The sequence below is a fragment of the Balaenoptera physalus genome (assembly GCF_965194825.1).
Source record: "Balaenoptera physalus genome assembly, chromosome: 12".
NCBI lineage: Eukaryota > Metazoa > Chordata > Mammalia > Artiodactyla > Balaenopteridae > Balaenoptera > Balaenoptera physalus.
Genome location: NC_138897.1, coordinates 83,898,302 through 83,917,407, shown reverse-complemented (window position 1 = coordinate 83,917,407; position 19,106 = coordinate 83,898,302). Strand labels below are relative to the sequence as shown.

Here is a 19,106-nt window from a genome sequence, read left to right as displayed (position 1 = left end):
TTGTAGAACAATGAGTCTCAACCTATAATGGTCATACAAACCTGTTAAGAATGCAGATTCTGACTCTGTAGATCTGGGTTGGACCAGGGATGCTGCATATCTAATAAGCTCCCACGTGATGCTGACGTTGCTGGGCTAAGGCTTTCATTAACAGGTTGGGTAACATAACAAGGTTTGAATAAAAGACATCCCATTGGATAAATGTTGGCTTTCCCTTACAAGTACACTAGACCCTAAGAAATGGGGTAGGGATCCAAACCCAGGTCTGCTGGACAAGCCTGCTACAGTGCTCTAGGGACTTCTGGTATACCTACAACAGCTTGACTGGGTAAAGTGAGGATGGCACAGGACTAAACAGGTGACTGTTTCTTCTGTTCAAGCAACAAATAGGTACTGAACACCTACTCCTTTTTTCAAACCCAGTGATAATTCTAAGTTTTGGCTGGAGGGGCTTTTGTATGTCCTCCTTTCTCTCTCAGTGTGTTTGAACTTGTACCCCCTTCTTGAAATGTTCTTTCTCCAGGTCTTCCTGTTGGCTGGCCCCTGCAGTTCTTTTAGGTCACAGCTAAAATGTCACTTCCTCTTAGAGACCTTCCCTGACCATCCAGTCAGTCCAAATTACGCCTCCCATCATGCTCCGCACTATTTTGTTTCCTTCAGAGCCCTTGTCACTCTTTGACATTGTCTTGTTCACTTGCTTATTTTCTGTCTCTGTCCACTAGACCGTCAGCCCCACGAGAGCAAAATTTGCCATGCTTTGTTTACTATTTCTCTCCCGGGGCCTGGCACAATACTGGATACACGGTTGGTGTGCAATAAATGTTTGTTGGATGGATGAATGACCCACAGGAAAGTTAACAGGGACAATGTTTATCCTGCTTCTAATAACCCCTTCTGATCATACCTAGCAGGATTTATAGGACATCTACTAATAGAGTAATGGTAAATTACTCTTAAAGGGCCAATAAAGCTACTCCCATTAAGACCTTTGTGGTATGTCAGTATTAACGGAGTCTCAGGTAATATATATATAACTGAAAGCCACAAAACCAAATACACTTGGTGTGTTAGTCTGCTTGGACTGCTGTAACAAAGCCCCATGGACATGCTGGCTTACACAACCGAAATTTATTTTCTAACAGTTCTGGAGGCTGGAAGTCCAAGTTCAATGTACCAGCAGGATTGGTTCCTAGTGAGACCTCTGTCCTTGGTTTGCAGATAGCACTTTCTTGCTGTGTCCTCACGTGGCCTTTTCTCTGTGTGTACACACAGAGAGAGCTCTGGAGTCTCTTCCTTTTCTTAGAAAGACACCAGCTCTGTTGGTTTAAGGCCCCACCCTTATGACCTCATTTAATCTTAATTATGTCCTTAAAAGCCTTATCTCCAAATATAGTCACATTGGGGGCTAAGGTTTTGAATAGGAATTGGGGTGGGCAGGGAGACACAATTCAGTCGATAACACTTGGTTTGTAGAGATTCTGACTTAGGCTAACTCAAGGTAAAAGGGCTTATTACAGGAATATAAGGGGGAATTCAGAAGGGTTTCCTGGCGGAAGGGGCCCTCGGGTCCTCAGAAGCTAGTCTGTGATTTATATTCTAGCTTCTGCCATCAAGGTGACTTGGCTCTTTACTGAGCATCTGCAGTGAGAATCCACTTCTTTCCATCTCACTTCTTCTTTTTTTTTTTAAAGAGATGTTATATATATATATTTTTAAAATTATTTATTTATTTATTTTTGGCTGTGTTGGGTCTTCGTTTCTGTGCGAGGGCTTTCTCAGTTGCGGCAAGTGGGGGCCACTCTTCATCGCGGTGCGCAGGCCTCTCACTGTCGCAGCCTCTCTTGTTGCGGAGCACAGGCTCCAGATGCGCAGGCTCAGTAGTTGTGGCTCACGGGCCTAGTTGCTTCGCGGCATGTGGGATCTTCCCAGACCAGGGCTCGAACCCGTGTCCCCTGCATTAGCAGGCAGATTCTCAACCACTGCGCCACCAGGGAAGCCCCTCACTTCTTTTTTTAAACCACTTTATTCAGGTTTGTTTGACAAACACAAAGCTGTACCTATTTACTGTACAACTTGATGAGTTTGGAGATAAGTAGGCACCTGTGAAACCATCACCACAATCAATGACATAAACATATCCATCACCTGCAAAAGTTTCAAACACTTATCATAAGATGTATCCTCTTAGCAAAATTTCAATTATACAATACAGTGTTGTTAACTATAATCATTATGCTTTACAATAGATCTCTAGGACTGCGCCACCAGGGAAGTCTGTCCCTTTTCATTGTTATGAACACCATCCTGCTTTCTAATTTTTGCTGAATTTTAAACCATCAGGGCCCCAAATATTATAGAGTAGAATGTTAAACTAACGTGACTTCCTATTTGCAGAGCACACTTTTGCAAGTACTGGATCCGAAACCAAAGCATTTCACCAAATAACAGGAGTTGATTCTGTCCCAGAAAGCTTGTTGGTGTGGTCCTGTTACCTCTCCTCACATCAGCTTCATGAGTTCTACTCTTTTTGGTCTTGAGTAGACAGGCTTTGACAGATAAGGAATTCCAAAGATACTCTTGAATGCTAAATACCTTAGCACTCATTGTAAACCTTCCCACGCACAGGGTATGGCAAGCATCAGAGCTGATGGGGATTATTTTGCATTTGGTTGATTTCACTAAACATCTTTTTCTCTTGTTGCTTTTGCTTTATTTTTATCTTAAAATCTTGACCCAACACTGTCTGCCAAGTTTGAGTAGAGATGCAGAAAGATTTTTAAATCAAATTCCCCACCTGTCCAGAATCTAGGAAAAACCCCACAGGATGTTATGTCAAAGGCCACATGACTAGTTCCTTTCTGGGGAGGGTTGGAAATACACGGAGAAGTGTGTTTCCTAGAATCTACTTTATTGTCCAAGCAGGGCTTGGGCCCTGCCCTCAAGCCTTAGTCAGAAGCCCTGGGGTTAATCTTCCTAAATGACGATTAACAGGTGGGACATCTTGAAATCCCTGTGGCAAGACCTCTGGGTCTATAAATCTGCAACGGGACCAATGCTCTGAATTCTTAATCAAGCCTGTTTCCTTTATTAATCTCTAAGAGCGGCAGTGATTTATAAGATGGGTTTCCATTTGGTCCAGAAAATGAAATTCATTTCACAAACCTATAAGTGTGGTCCAAATCAATTGGCCATGAGACTTTCCTATTTCATGCTCTGTGTCACGCTGCTCTTTTAACTTGATTGTTCCATTACCAAGTATTCACTTAAAAGCCTCTGCTGGGTCTCTGTGTCCGACGCAAATAATATCAACCCCAATGCAATGGTCACAACTGTGACTAAGGCTGGACTTTCAGATGGCTGCAGTTGGAAAGGAACAGGGGATGAGCTGAGAAAAGAGGGGGAGGTAATGGAGACCTAAATCATCTGGTGCTGAGGCTCCTGAACTGATGGAGAATGGGGTGATCATGGGGAGCCCATTCAAATGCAGGTTTCCGGGTCCCACCCATGCCCTGTCACATTGGAACCTCTGGGAATGGGAAAAAGACACCTTGAGAATCCTACATGTGAAGCCAAAGAATCTAGGGATACGGGGAATTTCGCCCTCAGTCTAACAAGACCAGCTTGTTCATTCATTCAGACATTTATTGAACACCTACTATGTGCCAGGCAGCATGGTGGGAGCCTGGGCTACATCAGTGAACAAATAGAAAAGAATCTCTAGCTTTGCGGATATGGTGACCACTTCGTCGATAGTGGAAAATATAATAATAGTGATTATTAGCGCTCCTTGAATACTCACTAGAATATCTTATTTAATCCTCAGTGTAGCTATAAGAAGTGGTGAGGCTACCCCCCATTCAGAGATGGGAAAACTGGGACTAGAAAAGTTGAGTTACGCAAAGTCACTGCCGATAAGTCATGGAGCGGAGATCTGGACCAAGGTCCGCCGATCCAGGCTGCTACAATGTGCTGTGGACTGTATGTCTTCATCTGCTTCAGAGTGTAAGGTGAGGATGGTATTTGACTAAACACGTGACTGGTCCTGGTGTTCAAGCAACAGGCAGTTATAGAGCATCTGCTCTGAGAAGACCCCTTCCCCAGAGGCGAAGACCCAAGGGTGAATGAGATCGCACGTCCGGCAGATGGGAGAGCCTCATCAAGGCACAGTATGACACAGGTGGTAAGAGCTGCAGTGGGGTTCTGGACTGGTTACTCAGGTGCACACGGCAGGGGCTCCTGCGCATGGTTAGGAGGTCTGCAGAGGATTTGTGGAGGAGGAGGACCTGTGAGAACAGAACGGCCTGGATGATGGGGAACTGCATGTGTAGTAGTTCTCAGGTTCTTAGCCTGGCCAGAGGGGCTGGTGGGAGATGAAGCTGGAGAGGAAGGCAGAGGCCAAGTCATGGTGGTGTTCTAAGGAGTCTGAACCTTCCCGAGGGTGTTTGGAACATGTTGAATAGTTTGATAGTTCCGCACTTAAATTTCAAAAAGAGACTTTCTGCTGCAGCGGATTTGGGAAATGAGTTTCGGTGAAGCAAGGAGCCCACTTAGCCAGGTCAGAGGTAGTGGGAGGAGACATTGTCAAAGGATATCTCAACAACCTCACACGTGTGTGTGTCCATGAGCTGGAAATGTTGGGGGATCTCCTTTCTGAAGAAATGGTGCTATGGTACCACTCAGCTGGGGTGCTAGTCACCTGAGAAGGATTAGTTGCACTTTGGAATAGCTTCCAGGAGTCAAGAGCCAGGATGAGGCAGGCACTGGTTAGATGATGTCAATACTGATAGCCTGGAGCCTTGTCAGTTGCTGTTAATAATATCCAGATAATTTGGACCCATACACCACATATTACCCAGGCAATGATCCACTTGGTTTGGGCAAAAGGCCATGAGTGACGAACACATGATATCCATGGGGGCAGTTGGTTGGATTCAGGGAATTTCTGCTGATACCAGAAGGAAGTGTAGAACAGGGATGTGTAAGCAGAACAAGTGTTAGTCCTGCTAATGGGTGCCACCTGGTGACCTTTCGGTGATAATGGTGTCAGGCACATGATAAAGACTTGCGGTGACAGGAAACACCCTATGTTTACAGAACGATTTTCTCAGCATGGGTTCAAAGTGCAAATTGCCTGTGTTAATTTGGAAATCCTCAGAAGAGCTCAGAAAGGTGAGAGTGTGTCTTTGTTAAGCCAGGATGCTATTGCTGGAGGGCTGGGTGCCACGTCATATCACATCGCTGTCACCATTGCCATCATCACCGTCAGCATCTTCATCACCACTCTTCCACTTGTTGGAATCTTCTGTGGGCCAAGTTGTGGTGGTCATTTCATATGCTCGTGTCCTTATAGTGGCCACAAGGTCCTGCAGGATCGGATCCCTTGTTTCTTCTCTGTCCATCTCCTTGCTTACTCTTCTCTAACCTCAATAGGTTGCTTGCTACGTTTGACTATACCAGACACATTCCCACCTCAGGACCTTTGCACTGGCTGCTTTCTCTGACTGGACCACTCTTCCCCACCTCCTCACCCCCTCACTCACCTTCTTCAAGCCTCTGCTCAAATATCGCCTTCTCAGTGAGACTCACCCTGACCATCTTATTCAATACTGAAACTTTCCTTTCATATACTCTTCATTTCTGCTACTTTGATCTACATTTCCCCCCTATAAAACTTATCTTTTAACACTCAAAATAACTTACTTATTTCTTAATGTCTATTGTCTGTTTCCCCTGCTAGAATATAAGCTCCATAATGGTGGAGAATTTTGTTGATTTTGTTTCTTTTTATATTTCCCAGTACCTAGCACTGTGCCAGGCAAGTGTAGATGTTCAAATAATGTTGAATGGATGACTAATCCTCAGAACAATTCTATACAGTAGAGGTTATTTAACCTCATTTTGTGGATGAGAAAATGGAGATTCAAAGAGGTTAATTCACTAGCCCCAGGTTACACAGGAGAGCTGCCAATTTGAACACAGCTCTGATTCCAAAGAAGCTTTCACCCACCACTCTTTGTTGGGTAGAATCGAATGAGGGGCTTAAAGAGATCATTGGGCTTGATGAAAGTTACTCCTTGAGATGAAGAAAGAAATCCATCTTTTTGGAACCTAACCCCACATGTTCCCTATGGGGTCAAGCTTCTTCTCATTAGCAGTTTGTCTTTGATGTAACATTTAAGCCACAGTTAAGCCAACTGAGTTGAAAATTCAAGAGGATCAGCAAATTTTAGAATATCAGGAAATGGGGTAAAACTCCAGAGGGGGACTAACTTGTCTTGAGGAGGTCTTATGGGGATCATTGAAATTAGTCCTGCCTCTGTATTCACCCACCACTGGGATCTAGAATTTTCTATGTGAGAACCCAGAACAATTTACTGCACTGGTCTATTTATGAGCCTTGTAGGGACCCTGCTGCTTCCCTGCCCAGAATCCCTTCCTTCTTCACTGGAAGCAGCCTCCTCGTTTCTCTTTGGAGGATTACCCCACTCCACTTACAGGTCATGTGGCTTGGGTGGGGCTGACACCCATCAGATTCAGAGCTGTGCCTGAGACTTAGTCTGGCCAACTGGGCAGTCCATCCCTGGGCCCCAGTGATTGGTTGAGGGACGGGTGTGAAACTCAGATGGGTTCAATGAGAAATAGCTCTGGGACTTTTGCTGGAGCTCTCAGGAAAGAGTTATTCTCCTTCGAGTGGGTTTCTAAGCTGGCAGAATGCGAGTCTGGAGCTCCCTGTGGCCTTTTTTGAGACTACATGTGGAAAGTCTGTCTAGGAATGACGTTAACAATGAGGGAGGAGAAGAACTGAGAGGTGGAAAAAGGTTACTGGCATATAATTTGAGCCCCTGGATCCAGCCATGCCTGAAATCAGTCCTCTACACTTCAAAGCTACACAAGCCAGTAAAGTTTTTCTTTTGCTCAGGCTGGTTTCAATTTGATTTCTGTCACTTGCAATCAAAAAAGATTTCTGCTTAATACAAACGGGTTTGGGTTTTAAGTTGGAGAAATAAACAAGTGGGATTACTTGTGTACCAACACAGTCCTAATAGGAAAGTCCACTAAAAGGGAGGGGATCGTTTCAGACCCTCCTTAACAGAAATGAATGATACTCAAGTCACTTTATAGCTACCTATATGAGCCTGTGCTCTTATTCCTTTAAATAGGGGTTTGAGCTGGAAGGTTCATGTTTTTCTGCATTTGGGATCCCTCTCAGTCAAAAAGCCTGGGTCCTTTTTCCTCCTCTTTTATACCTTCCATTCCCTTCCATTGAAACTTGCTGTGACCCAACTGTGCAGAGAATTCAATGCCTTTGTACTCTTCAGTGTAGCAGCCCTCAGGCCTCCTTTCCTCCAGATAGATTTCTATCTTCTGAACGTATCCTTGTATGTCCTGTTCCCAGAGCCTTAGAGTGGACAGACTAACTCATACTAAAGTGTAAATGGCTAACAACTCAATATTTTAAGTGGAGTATTTGGATAGGACAATACTTTAATCCAAAAGATGGGAATGGTAGGAAATGTTAGAGACTATTGAATGTGATTCCTTTCGGAAGGAGTGGGGAGATTCCCAGCATGGTTTTTCGTCTATTCCACCTGTATGTGAGTTTAGCCTCCCCTGTGTTGGAGGACGGTGGGGGCATTTCCCAAACCTCGTATGCTGTAAAAAGTCAGAGGGGTAAAGGAGCAGTGACAGTCCAGCCTGGGCCTCTGCATCGCTCCCCACACTCCCATCCCATGAGGTTGGGCGTTGACACGCTGCTGAACAGCAGCCGAGAATAGCCTGGCACTGGTCCCAGAGGCCATCCTCCCCCATCAAGGACTCGGAGGACAGAACAGTCCATGCCCGGTAGCAGGAGGGTTTCCACCTAGCACCTGATAAGCTGGAGCTGAGTTTAAAGAAAGCCCATCAGATGGGACATGTTTTCAGGAATAAGACGCCCCTATCGGTCCCAAGTGGGGGGTGATGGAGACACTGGTGGACTTAATGCATTGCTGGCCCAGACCCAGGCTCTGGCGGCCCATTCCTCTCAAATTCCTCTGTAATCAGCTAAATTAGCCCATTGATAGTACAGCTCGTCAAGGGGCAGCTCGGAGGAGGGATTGATGGACGGTCACCTTTTCCAGGAGCTCCGGACTGGGGGATAAATGGCCCATTTACTCATGAGGTTGCAATCGAGTGCTCTCCCTAGGTCAATAATTTTTTCTTTCTTGCCCTCACTCTTCCTGGTCCTGGGCAGAAAGAGGCCCATGCCATATCAGGTCTGACTCTTTCCCAAGCTGGAGTGCAAAGCTTGTCCTTAACCCACTCATTGCCGACAGAGTACAGCCATCCTTTTAGAGGGGAGGTCCTTCCTTTACATACACTGCACATGCACAACTATAACGTGAGAGGCCCCTCTCCATAATTATCCTGCAGGAGAGAAGAAGTTGCAAACACTTAGGTCCCTGTGAGGTGTCTCACACGATGGGACACTCCTGCAATTATTTTATTTAGACCAGCAAGGTCCTATTTAAGAATAACTTGGACATCAAAGCTAGTTCTTTGGAAGATTTCAGCATTCACCTGTCAGAACCAAAGAGACGTAACAGTAATTCCAGGAGCTATGACTCAGAACTGCCAGTATTTGATGTCAGTGTAAACAAGCCTTCTAAAGATGACTTTACAAACAACCCTGTAAGCAGTGGTGTTGTAGAGGTCACATCGAGACACCTACAGGATGCATGAGGGAAAAACACAATTGTCCCAGCTGTCACCATGTTGTGTTTATCAGTACCTGTGGTCTGAAATAACATTTCTAGTGATGGTGTATTGCATGGGTTAAAAACGGCTGCGTTTCTAAAACACTTGGGCAGAAGTGAATGTGACTTGAGCTGGAACGCCACGTGAGATGGTACAGAAAGGGGCTTTCTTAAGACAACGATGCAGGCAAAGAGTTTGAATGAAATTGTTTCATGGTATGTGAGAGTGGGAGAAAGATTTTCTACATCAACATTATTTTATATTATATGTAATTTAAAAATATATGTCAGACTCAATAAATTACATATGATAAATGTAAACACTGGACTCTATCTAGTCCCTAAAAGTTGTAAAGTCAAGTTATATATACATGTATATGTGTACATATATATGTATATATAATTAAAAATTATTTTTAGATTTTCCCATTGGGAAAAGCATGGGTTCGTCTTATAGGTGGGGTCACCTTATATTTGGAATTCTCTTATATTCAGGTATATACCTAAGAATCTTGGGTATTTCTGAAGGCACAGGGATGATTTCTTGAGAGACCTGGATAATTTTTCTTTCGGTCTTAGATTTAAATGTGTTTAAACTTTTCTACTGTTTTTTTTTTTTAATGTGCTTGGAAAAACAAGCAAGGAAAAAAGAAGGTATGTTTGATTTGGGATAGCATTTTCCAAAGTGAATTCTGTCCTGGGAGATGCTTCATGAGAAAAAGGGTTCCATCATCAAAAAGTTGGAACAGCACCGTACTCAGTTGCACCTTTTTGAGGAGTCAAGTGTACTTGGCATATCAAAGGCTCTGAAAAGTCTTGCAATAAGGGAATGTACCCAAGAAAACGAATTTAACTTAGAGCTCCCTAAAATCACTAGATCTTGAAACTCTTTTCTTACAAAACACTTATTACCATCACACAAAATAAAACTGAATGGTATCCCGGAAACAATGAATTTGAGCTGGCATTAAAAATTTCAAGGGAGGTCACAGATATGAAATATTTTGCACTTATCTTTGGTATTATTTATATAGTAGAGGGCGTCTAGGTATTTAATTGACCATGTAAGAGTCCATCCCTTTTCTCTCTGACGGAGTACACAAATTGTGTACCATGGAAGGCTTAGATTTTGTGGCCAGGTAGGCGTAGAATCAAACTCTGGCTTTGCTGCTATCAGCTGTGTGTCCTTGAACAAGTGTCTTCACCTCTCTGAGCCTCCATTGCTACCTCTATAAAATAGCGGACCAATCAATACTTACCTTAAAGGATATCTATGAGAGATGACATAAGATGATACAGAAGTATCTAGCCTCGTGCCTGACACTTTTAAGGACTCAGGGAATTATCGCTGCTGTTTGCTATAAAATTTCTTCTCACAGCCCCTGAAGTTTTGTAGGTTTGCTCACTTGGCCCAGCTTTATCTGGTTAGCGTGCTTGAATTGAGTTGAAAAAAGAGTGATTGTAGCGATCAAGTTAGGGCAGACTTCATTGTCAAGGCATTTATCTTGGGAGTATGCAAATGACCTTGCTGATTCCCACCTGAGAGATTCGGGAAGACTCCCTCTCCTATTCTCCAACCCCCAGAGAAGAAGCCTTGTCCTAGGAGTGCGGCCACATCACAACCAGCTCACCAGAAATGAGGCTACTGGAAACTTCAGAAGTCATACGATTTCTTTCAGGAGAGCTGTCAGCTTCATTCATTAAAAAATGAAACTCCGCTTTATTGTATTTTAATGACGAAAGTCAAATATACACATGATAGAAATTCAAATACGACAAATGTCTGATGTAAACAGTGAGAGCCTCGCTCTCATTGACACTCTTCTCCGGGGGGTTGGACACTGAAAAATTTGCCGGGTTTTCTTAAGGACCTTTTCAATATCATCATCATCATCATCATCATCATCTTACAAGCATCTTTTGAGTGCTTAATGTACCAAGCCAATGAAAATCCCTTCCATCCATCTCTCATTTCACCCTCACACCACATCGCGCATGGGCTGGGCACTAGCGTTTCCTCTTATTTTACGGGGGAGGCAATTGGGGCTCAGAGAGGTTAAGAAAACCCAAGGTCACACAGCTAGGAAGTAATGGAACTGGGTTGTGAACTCCAGTTGGTTCGACTAGGGTCCATATCCTTAGTGATTATTACACACACACAGACACACGAACACCCCACAATTTTCTATCACCAGATAGGATCATATTATCCCTAGTGGTTTGCAACTTATCTTTTTTCCTTAGCTGTATGTCATGAACACCCTTCCTTGACAGGACCTATAGCCCTAGCTTATTCCTTTTAACAGCTGCATACATTCCATTATGGGGATGAACATAATTTATTTAACCAGTTTCCTGCTGACGGGAATTTGTCCATTTGTGACTGTTCCCTGTCCCACCTTGGCCCCAGAAGGGCTGAGCTTCCTTCAGCTCTCCGGCTTTCAGAGGAGAATCAGCATCGTGTCTCCATCAATCTAAGCTATGTGGTCTTTAAAAATACATAACCCAAAAAATAAGGCTCCATTAAACAAACTTATAAAATATGAATTAGTTGCTTACCCTGCTCCCTGTTCAAGAGCGTAAGGGTCATCCCCCCGGAACTTAAGAACGGGGGTCTTCTCTGGTCTTCCTCCCTAGGTTTACAGGAGGGGTGCCACCCTCTCAGATATGGGGTCTTGAACCCAGTTAAATTGTGCACCTCAAATGGAAAGGACTTAAGTAATTTGCTGAGCCATGAAGCACAGCTAAATGTACTTGAGTGAGTAGGCGTGTGTGTGTGTGTGTGTGTGTTCAGGTACGCTTTTATCAAATCATGCACTGAACAAAAATGTGTTCAGATAAACTCTTAGGAAAGCAGTGAGTTGCCCACTGATGAAGAGGCTGAGGAGTTTTGTGGTTAAGGCCATGGATATGAAGCCAGACCACCTGGTTTGGAGGCTTGACTCTGCCATGTGCCAGCTTTGTCATCTTGGGCAGTCACTTCATCTCTCTGTGCCTCAGTTTCTTCATCTGGAAAATGGAGATAATAACAGTCCCTACCTGGTGGGGTGATTGTGAGGATTAAATGAATTCAAATAAATAAAACAGTAAGCGTCTGACGCATAGTATCACACATGGGTTGGCTGTTATAATGATTAGATATGTGTTCACTATTATAAATCTTTTAGAATTACACAATTAATATATGACCACTGAAAAGGCAGTATTGATTAGCAGCAACAAGGAACCACGCCTTTGCTCCCTCAAATCACCTGTACTCCCATCTAGAAAGAACCACTGGGAACACTTTGGTCTGTAACATTGCAAACATTTTCCTTTGTGGGTGTGCACTCTCTCTTTTGCACACACACAGATGCACACCCCTCCACATTCACAGGTGTGATTTAATTATACAAAACTTATATCTTAGGTACTCTTTTATAACTTAATTTTTTGCACCTAACAAATTATCAACATACCCACTGTATTAGTTTGTCAGGGCTACCAAAACAAAATACCATATGCTAGGTGGCTTAAACAGCAGAAATTTATTTTCTCACAGTTCTGGAGGCCAGAAGTCTGAGCTCAAGATGTCGACAGGGTTGATTTCTCCTGAGGCCTCGCTCCTTGGTTTGTAGTTGGCTGTCTTCTTCCTGTGTCCTCACATGGTGTTCCTTCTGTGTGTGTCTGTGTCCTAATTTCTTCTTCTTAAAATGACATCGGTCATATGAGATTAGGATCCACCCTGATGACCTCATTTTACCTTAATCACCTCTGCAAAGATCCTGTCTTCAAATTACTGTCACATTCCAGGGTACTGGGGCTTAGGACTTCAACGTATGAATTTTTAGAGGACACAACCCAGTTCATAATACCCGTTTTTGGGACATCAGATAGTCTCTGAACCAGAAATCATAGACACATTTTGTCTTGTGTGGTGACTCTGATCAGCTGCTATATCAGCTCGTATAGCCTGGAAGGTTCAGTGTTGTGAAGGATTCTGAGGTCCTCTCTGGGCACAGTGGGGAAGGTTAAGATGATGTCTGCTGTAGGTGAAGGCCTGGGGAGTGGTGATACGCATGTAGTGGGTTGTGCGTTTGGCTGAATCCAACTTGAGCTGGCCTGCTTTGTGACCTAGCTTTAGTCTATCTCCTTACAGAGAGTCATGTTGTGCGGTAGCCACAGCTGGAACGTGACTTTGCCTACACTGGTTCCTCCCGTCCTGACCACCAGGGTGATAATGATGCTTGAGGAGTGGATGGACATGGTTGAGTCCATATGGCTGACACCACTGGCCACATAACTCTCAGCTCTGCAGAATCACCTGCAATGGGCTTGACTAGATTTTCTCCCCTCTGAAATGACCAGGTGCTTTGGATCATCTGGCCACAGTGACTGACGTTTGTTCTGCCTGTGCCACTGCTAAGTAAGGCCTGATTTAGGGCAAGGAAATAGAGTCCATGTGTATCCTTCCTTGGCTCACAATTTCATTTTGAGGGACCCTAATCAATTTGTCAATATATATTTTTTAGTTACATCCTACCAGTGATTTGAAGATCAGCAAGAAAAAAAAAAAAACTTGTGGAAATAGACTTTCTATATCACTCATTCATTCATTTCATCTTTTAATTCAGCAAATATTTATTGAGAGCTTAAACATACAAAGCGTTATAGCCCATTTAAGAAATGCAGAAAGTGAAGCAGAGGAAAGGTTAGAAACTCTCTCTTGTATTTGATGGTTAGTCCTTTTTTCTTGACTCCCATCCCATTATTCTTTCTCTTCCCTCTTGTGCAGAAATGCACATCTTAAGACACCAGGAAGATCCTGGCACTGAGAAGAGAACGAAACAACATGTCAGCATCGGGGCAGGGCCGGGGAGAAAGCTTTTATAGATCAAATTTAGCTCCTGCATTACTCAGGTGGTGAAATGGAGTTTGTGAGAAACTAAATAATTGTCAAAGTCACATAGGTTGTTGGTGGCAGAACACGATCCTGGAGCCAGGCATTCTCCTTCTTGGCTTGATCTCATTCTTGGGCACCCCAAATTTGACTCTTTTGTTATCTTGGAACCCCCAAATGTGTAGGAATCAGGTGTTGTTTTTGTAAGCATTTGCTAAGAAGAGTTACGTTCAAAAACTTTCCACCTGAGGGAAATTGCCGAACAGTCACCTGAAATGTTTCCAAGGGGTCTTTCAGTAATGTACATTCCTCTCACCTAGGTAGCAGAACACCTGGTCCACCCCATCTCCATTCTCACTGGATGTAGCCATTCACAGTAAGGACAACCACAGAAACAAAACTTTGCTAATTCGATAGCGGGAAAGATGACATCACAGTCATTTTCATGTTTCCTTCTTTGACCTACAGTGTTGTTGTGCATTTTCTGATATGTTAATTGCCTATATGTATTTATTCTGATCTGAATTGCCTATTCATGTCCTTTGCTCATTTTTCTATCATAAGGTTTTGCAAGTATGCTTTACATAGGAATATTAATAACTATTTTTATAATTAAAACATGAAGCTTGTGGATGCTGCAAATATTTCAGCAAATATTTTTGTATGGATTAAGAGGCTTTGCCATTTTTAATCTTTGCCATCTCTGTGGTTACTCCACCAACTCCCTTCCTCCTAATTATGTGTATCTTGCTTATTTTTTTCTTGATTAAACCCCTCGGAGTTTTGTATCTTTGCTTTGGATTTTTTTTTTTTTTTTTTTTTTTAATAAATTATTTATTTATTTATTTATTTATTTATGGCTGCATTGGGTCTTCCTTGCTGTGTGCGGACTTTCTCTAGTTGCGGCGAGCGGGGGCTACTCTTCATTGCCGTGCGTGGGCTCCTCACTACCGTGGCTTCTCTTGTTGCGGAGCACGGGCTCTAGGTGCGCGGGCCTCAGTAGTTGTGGCCCACGGGCTCAGTATTTGTGGCTCGAGGGATCTAGAGCGCAGGCTCAGTAGTTGTGGCACACAGGCTTAGCTGCTCCGCGGCATGTGGGATCTTCCCGGACCAGGGCTCGAACCCGCGTCCCCTGCATTGGCAGGCGGATTCCCAACCACTGCGCCACCAGGGAAGCCCTGCTTTGGATTTTTAAAATCTAAACTCACATATTTCTCCTTTTCTCTTGGTTAATAGTTCTTTGTATTTTCCTCCAGTTGTTTTTTGTTCTTTTCTAACTTCCTGAGTTGATGCCCAACTCATTTATTTGTATCCTTTAAAATACAATAACGGTAGCATTTAATACTATGACTTGCACTTCTGATTACAGCTTTGGGCACCTCCCATGTGATTTTTAAAATACACAGTATTCTCATTATTGTTATTTTCCTTGTTGTAATTGTTGAGTTTGATTTCCTCTTTGTCTCATGCTATTTGGGACGTGCCTTTAAATTTCTAAATAGGCAGGGTTTTAAAAAATAAAGTAATATCTAGTTTTATTACCCTGTGGTCAGACAATTCAACTTTGAGCCACTGCTTGACATTTTGAGTTCAGAAGCTCATGTATCTGAGATAGGCCTGAGAATGCCCCTCCTCTTTGGGAAGCTGAAGGTCAGAAGATCCTCTGATCCAGGATGGAGTTGAAACTCTCTCCAGAGAGTTCTCGTCTGTAGGCCTGGTGTGGATAATAGTGATGGTTGTTAAAAAGTCAAGGGTTAGAGGGGCAGCTCAGAATCTGCTTTTTTATCCCTACCCCACCGCTGTATATTTTAAAGCTGAAAGGTACCTGGCAATATTGGAGGCTAGAATTTTCTCCTTTTCAGTAGATGACGGTGTGAATGATATAGAACATAATAGTGTTCCCTCAGTGCAGGGACCTAGGGTTCGAAGGTGCTTATGCTACTTCATCCAGAGAGAGTCCCAGGACTGAGTATGTTTCTTAGGAACTTTACCATACCTTGTGCTAGGTTCTCACTATACCCTAGAACTGTTGGTCTAGTTGATTACTCGCTACCCATAAAGTGGAGCTTTAAGAGGGGGGCCTAGCCAGTTGGCTGAAACTACCTTCTTGAGTCATTGGAAAGGCGTGTTGTTGAACCGTGGATTTTCATTTGAAGAAAAAAAGTGTTGCCCATTATAGCATCCACTTAAAAAATAGAGCAAGGGAGAGATTTTTATTTCCATATGGGTTATGTTAAGGAATATGTGTGCATGTATGTGTGTGTGAATGTGTACACATACGTTAGAAAGAGAAATGGCCCTATTATGGGCAGCCTCATTAAAGAGGCCTGGAAAGGGTTAGTCCATTTGCAGACTATACATCTTAATCTCCTTACACAGCACACTAACCTGGAAGGAGACAGAGAATCTATGGCCAGAGGGACCCTGGCTTCATTCCAAGCCCTGGATCGAGTAGACCTTGCCTTTTCCCACCGGCTACCCGTCATTAGCACTATATATTAATCTGGAGAAACTGTTCTCCCAAGGGGCCCCAGGAAATGGGAGGACATGGAAGCCAGAGCAGAGTGGGGGAGACCTCCCCGTCTCTCCTCTGGCTGCTGCTCGTTTGCTGGCAGGTGCATCTGGGGATTGGGCCCCTGGAAATTGGGGAGAGAAAGCCAGGAGCATGCTATAGCTTAAAGCAGTGCTGATAGGTTGAGCGGCCTTTCACCTGTTGCTGGCTGGTTCCCATGTGTGTTAACAGCTTCCAACTGGCCTCGTTATTTGAGAAACCGGAGGCCTTTTGACAAGGACCCTTAAGCTGTTTCTGCACACGCCCCCAGGTCCTCTCAGGGCCCCATTTTAGGTTCCATGTCACAACACAGAGGAGTGGGAATAGGCAGGGGCTGGCTGCTGGGATTCTGGCTTGACTCTACCCAAAGTGTAACCTGTGACGAGTTAGCCTAAGTTTCCCCATGTGAAATGTGTGCGTGTGTGCGTGTGTGTGTGTGTGTCTGTGTGTATGCTGGGTTGGGTGGGAAACAGCAATTCCACCTACTTCTAAGGTAGAAGGATTAAGGGGAGAAGGAAGGTGGGAACTTTTTATTTTTATTTAATTTTTAATCATGTGTCAGGCTTTAGACTGGTACTTTCATGCAGATGTTCAGAACATCACTCATTTCCCTTCCTACCCTTGTCCTATGCAGTGCAGCTTCCCCTCTCCCTAGTTCCCTTCTCTGTCTTCCCACAGCATCTAGTCTGTCCATTAGCCAGCCCCTTGCTCCTCAAGGTGAGCCAGCACCATGGGCATCACCTGGAAGCTTGTTAGAAATGCAGCAGCTCTGGCCCCACCCCCGGTCTATTGAATGAGGCTCTTCAGTTGAACAAGATCCCCAGGTGACTCCTGTGCATCGTAAGGTCATCAGTCCTGCCCAACAGGCTCTTCTCCACTTGTGTGCATGTGTTGGTAACATTCAGGAGGCTTTCTCCATGAGTAGCTTCTGTTCTGGGCATTGACATGAACAAAGGAAGCACTGAATGGGCCAGGCCTAAAGGTTTAGTCATGCAGGGGACCGTGTTCTGGATACACAATGTTCTCTCTTTGTCAGTGCTCTTCCAAGTCTTCTGATTACATCAAGAAGGGAGCCTCTATTTGGGGATTTATAAGGCTTGGTGCATTATTATAAAGGGATCCTGAATCCATAGTCAAGAGCGGAGACAGCTGCTCAATCAGGGCTAAAGATGTTCCTTGGAACTGAAGACAGTTAAACCTGGGGGAAGTGGGTAGGAGTCACTGAGAGCATCTGAGGCTGAAAGTCCATCTGATATCCAGATGCTTTCCTAAATGTCCGGTCTTCCCAGTTAAAGTAAGCTCCTTGATAGAACAAAGCTTGCATTCACAGCTTCATTTTGTATGGTCCCTCTGAGGGATGCACAATGTGTGCTCCAGAATTTATTGCCTTGACCTGGATTTTAGCCTGTTAGAGCAGGAAGGTGTCATCGAGATATTCCATGATAAGACACACATTGCAAACATGCTCCTATCCTTCTTGCTTGTGCCCAGGGCAGACATCACTAATCAATTATTGCACTCTTCCACTCTGAGCTCAGATCTGGATACAGCACTATAGACCATCATCAGCTGATGAGAACTGGTTTGGTCTGCATCAGCACAGTTGGCCTCAGTCCAGATCTCCTGAGTGCCAGAGGACCTGTCTGGCAGGTCTGTTTCTGAACAACCCATCTGAATGCCCTTACAAGCTAAGTATTGGTAATGGTGATGTACGTAATGAGGATGATAATTAGGATCCTTTGGAGAGAGAAAACCTCTTTGAGTGTGGAATTGGAGACAGGAATGATCTCAAGTAATTGGTTTCTTTAGCACAGATGGAAGGAATATGTCATTTTTGTCGTTCCAGCATCCATCATCCTTATTTTCTTTGGGAAACCCCACTCTTAGTTCTAGTGGTTCAGGTAGGATAGACACTATCTCCCTAGTCCAGGGACTAGCATGTGACCAATCAGAGCACTCCATCCCTCTGGCCTCAGTGATTGGTTCAGAGGAGAGCATGTGACCCAAGCCAGGTGTGTTAGACTAGATCACAAGGTTTAGTCCAAGTTTGAAGATGGACAAGGGTAAGTCCTTTGGTCTTGGTGCCTTTTGCTTTTTTTGTTTTACTACTAAAGTAGTTGATAAGCAATATGAAGGATATAAAGGATACAAGCCTGTAGGTAGTGAATGTGGTTCATTATCTCATTGAGGCATCTGTGACCTTTGATTGTCTCAGTACAGTGGGATGTCTGCCATGTTGAAGGTGGGAAGAATAGGGACTTGTTGTCTTTCATATTCCACCATGTCATCACCCAGGCACAATATTTATTATATATAAGGTAATAATTCTCTGACTCAGAAACCACATGGTCAAGCTCTGAGTTTCTAGGCCTTGAACTCAGCACTGGGGCAATGTCCTCTTATCTGCATCTTTGCTCTCGGCCTAGGAGATTTTCACTTGGGACTTTTCAGCAGGCAGGTCTGGATATAGCTATCATCCCAGGCTTCCATTCCAGGACTTATTGGACTGTTGGCAAAGAAGTTCTTGCTGTCTAGTGGAGTTGGATCTGGGAGGAAGTAAGCTTAGAGATACTATAAAAAAAAGAAAGACCTCAAGCTCTAATGATTTCGCTTTAGCCCCTGGATCCAACTATGCCTGAAGCTTGCATGCCTGTAGATTTTTTTCAGTTAACTGGGCCTTCCCGTTTTTGCTTAAGCTAGTTTGAGTTGGGCCTCTGTCGCTTCCACAAAAACAGTCCTGACTAAGGCAGATGGAAAGTGGGGGTGTTTGAAGTGTCTTGTTTGAATTGTGTTTCTACTCAGTATTCATCACTGGAAAAGGTAATGGCATGTGAACCAGGAAACCTCCAGCTTCGATCATCTCCCCACAATCACTCACCTTCTTGGAGTAGCAGTTTCTGCTTCTGTGGTAGAAGAGGGTTTTGCTGGATGGTTGCTAATG

General features: G+C 43.9%; 1 long non-coding RNA gene across 1 annotated transcript; it reads right to left on the bottom strand.

Moving 5' to 3' along the window:
* Nucleotides 1-756: 756 nt before the first annotated feature.
* Nucleotides 757-14,414, bottom strand: LOC309639552. Its single transcript, XR_014251732.1, has 2 exons — nucleotides 12,275-14,414; nucleotides 757-11,744 (listed from the first exon to the last, which is right to left on the bottom strand). It is a non-coding gene; the product is annotated as an uncharacterized lncRNA (long non-coding RNA).
* Nucleotides 14,415-19,106: the final 4,692 nt, after the last annotated feature.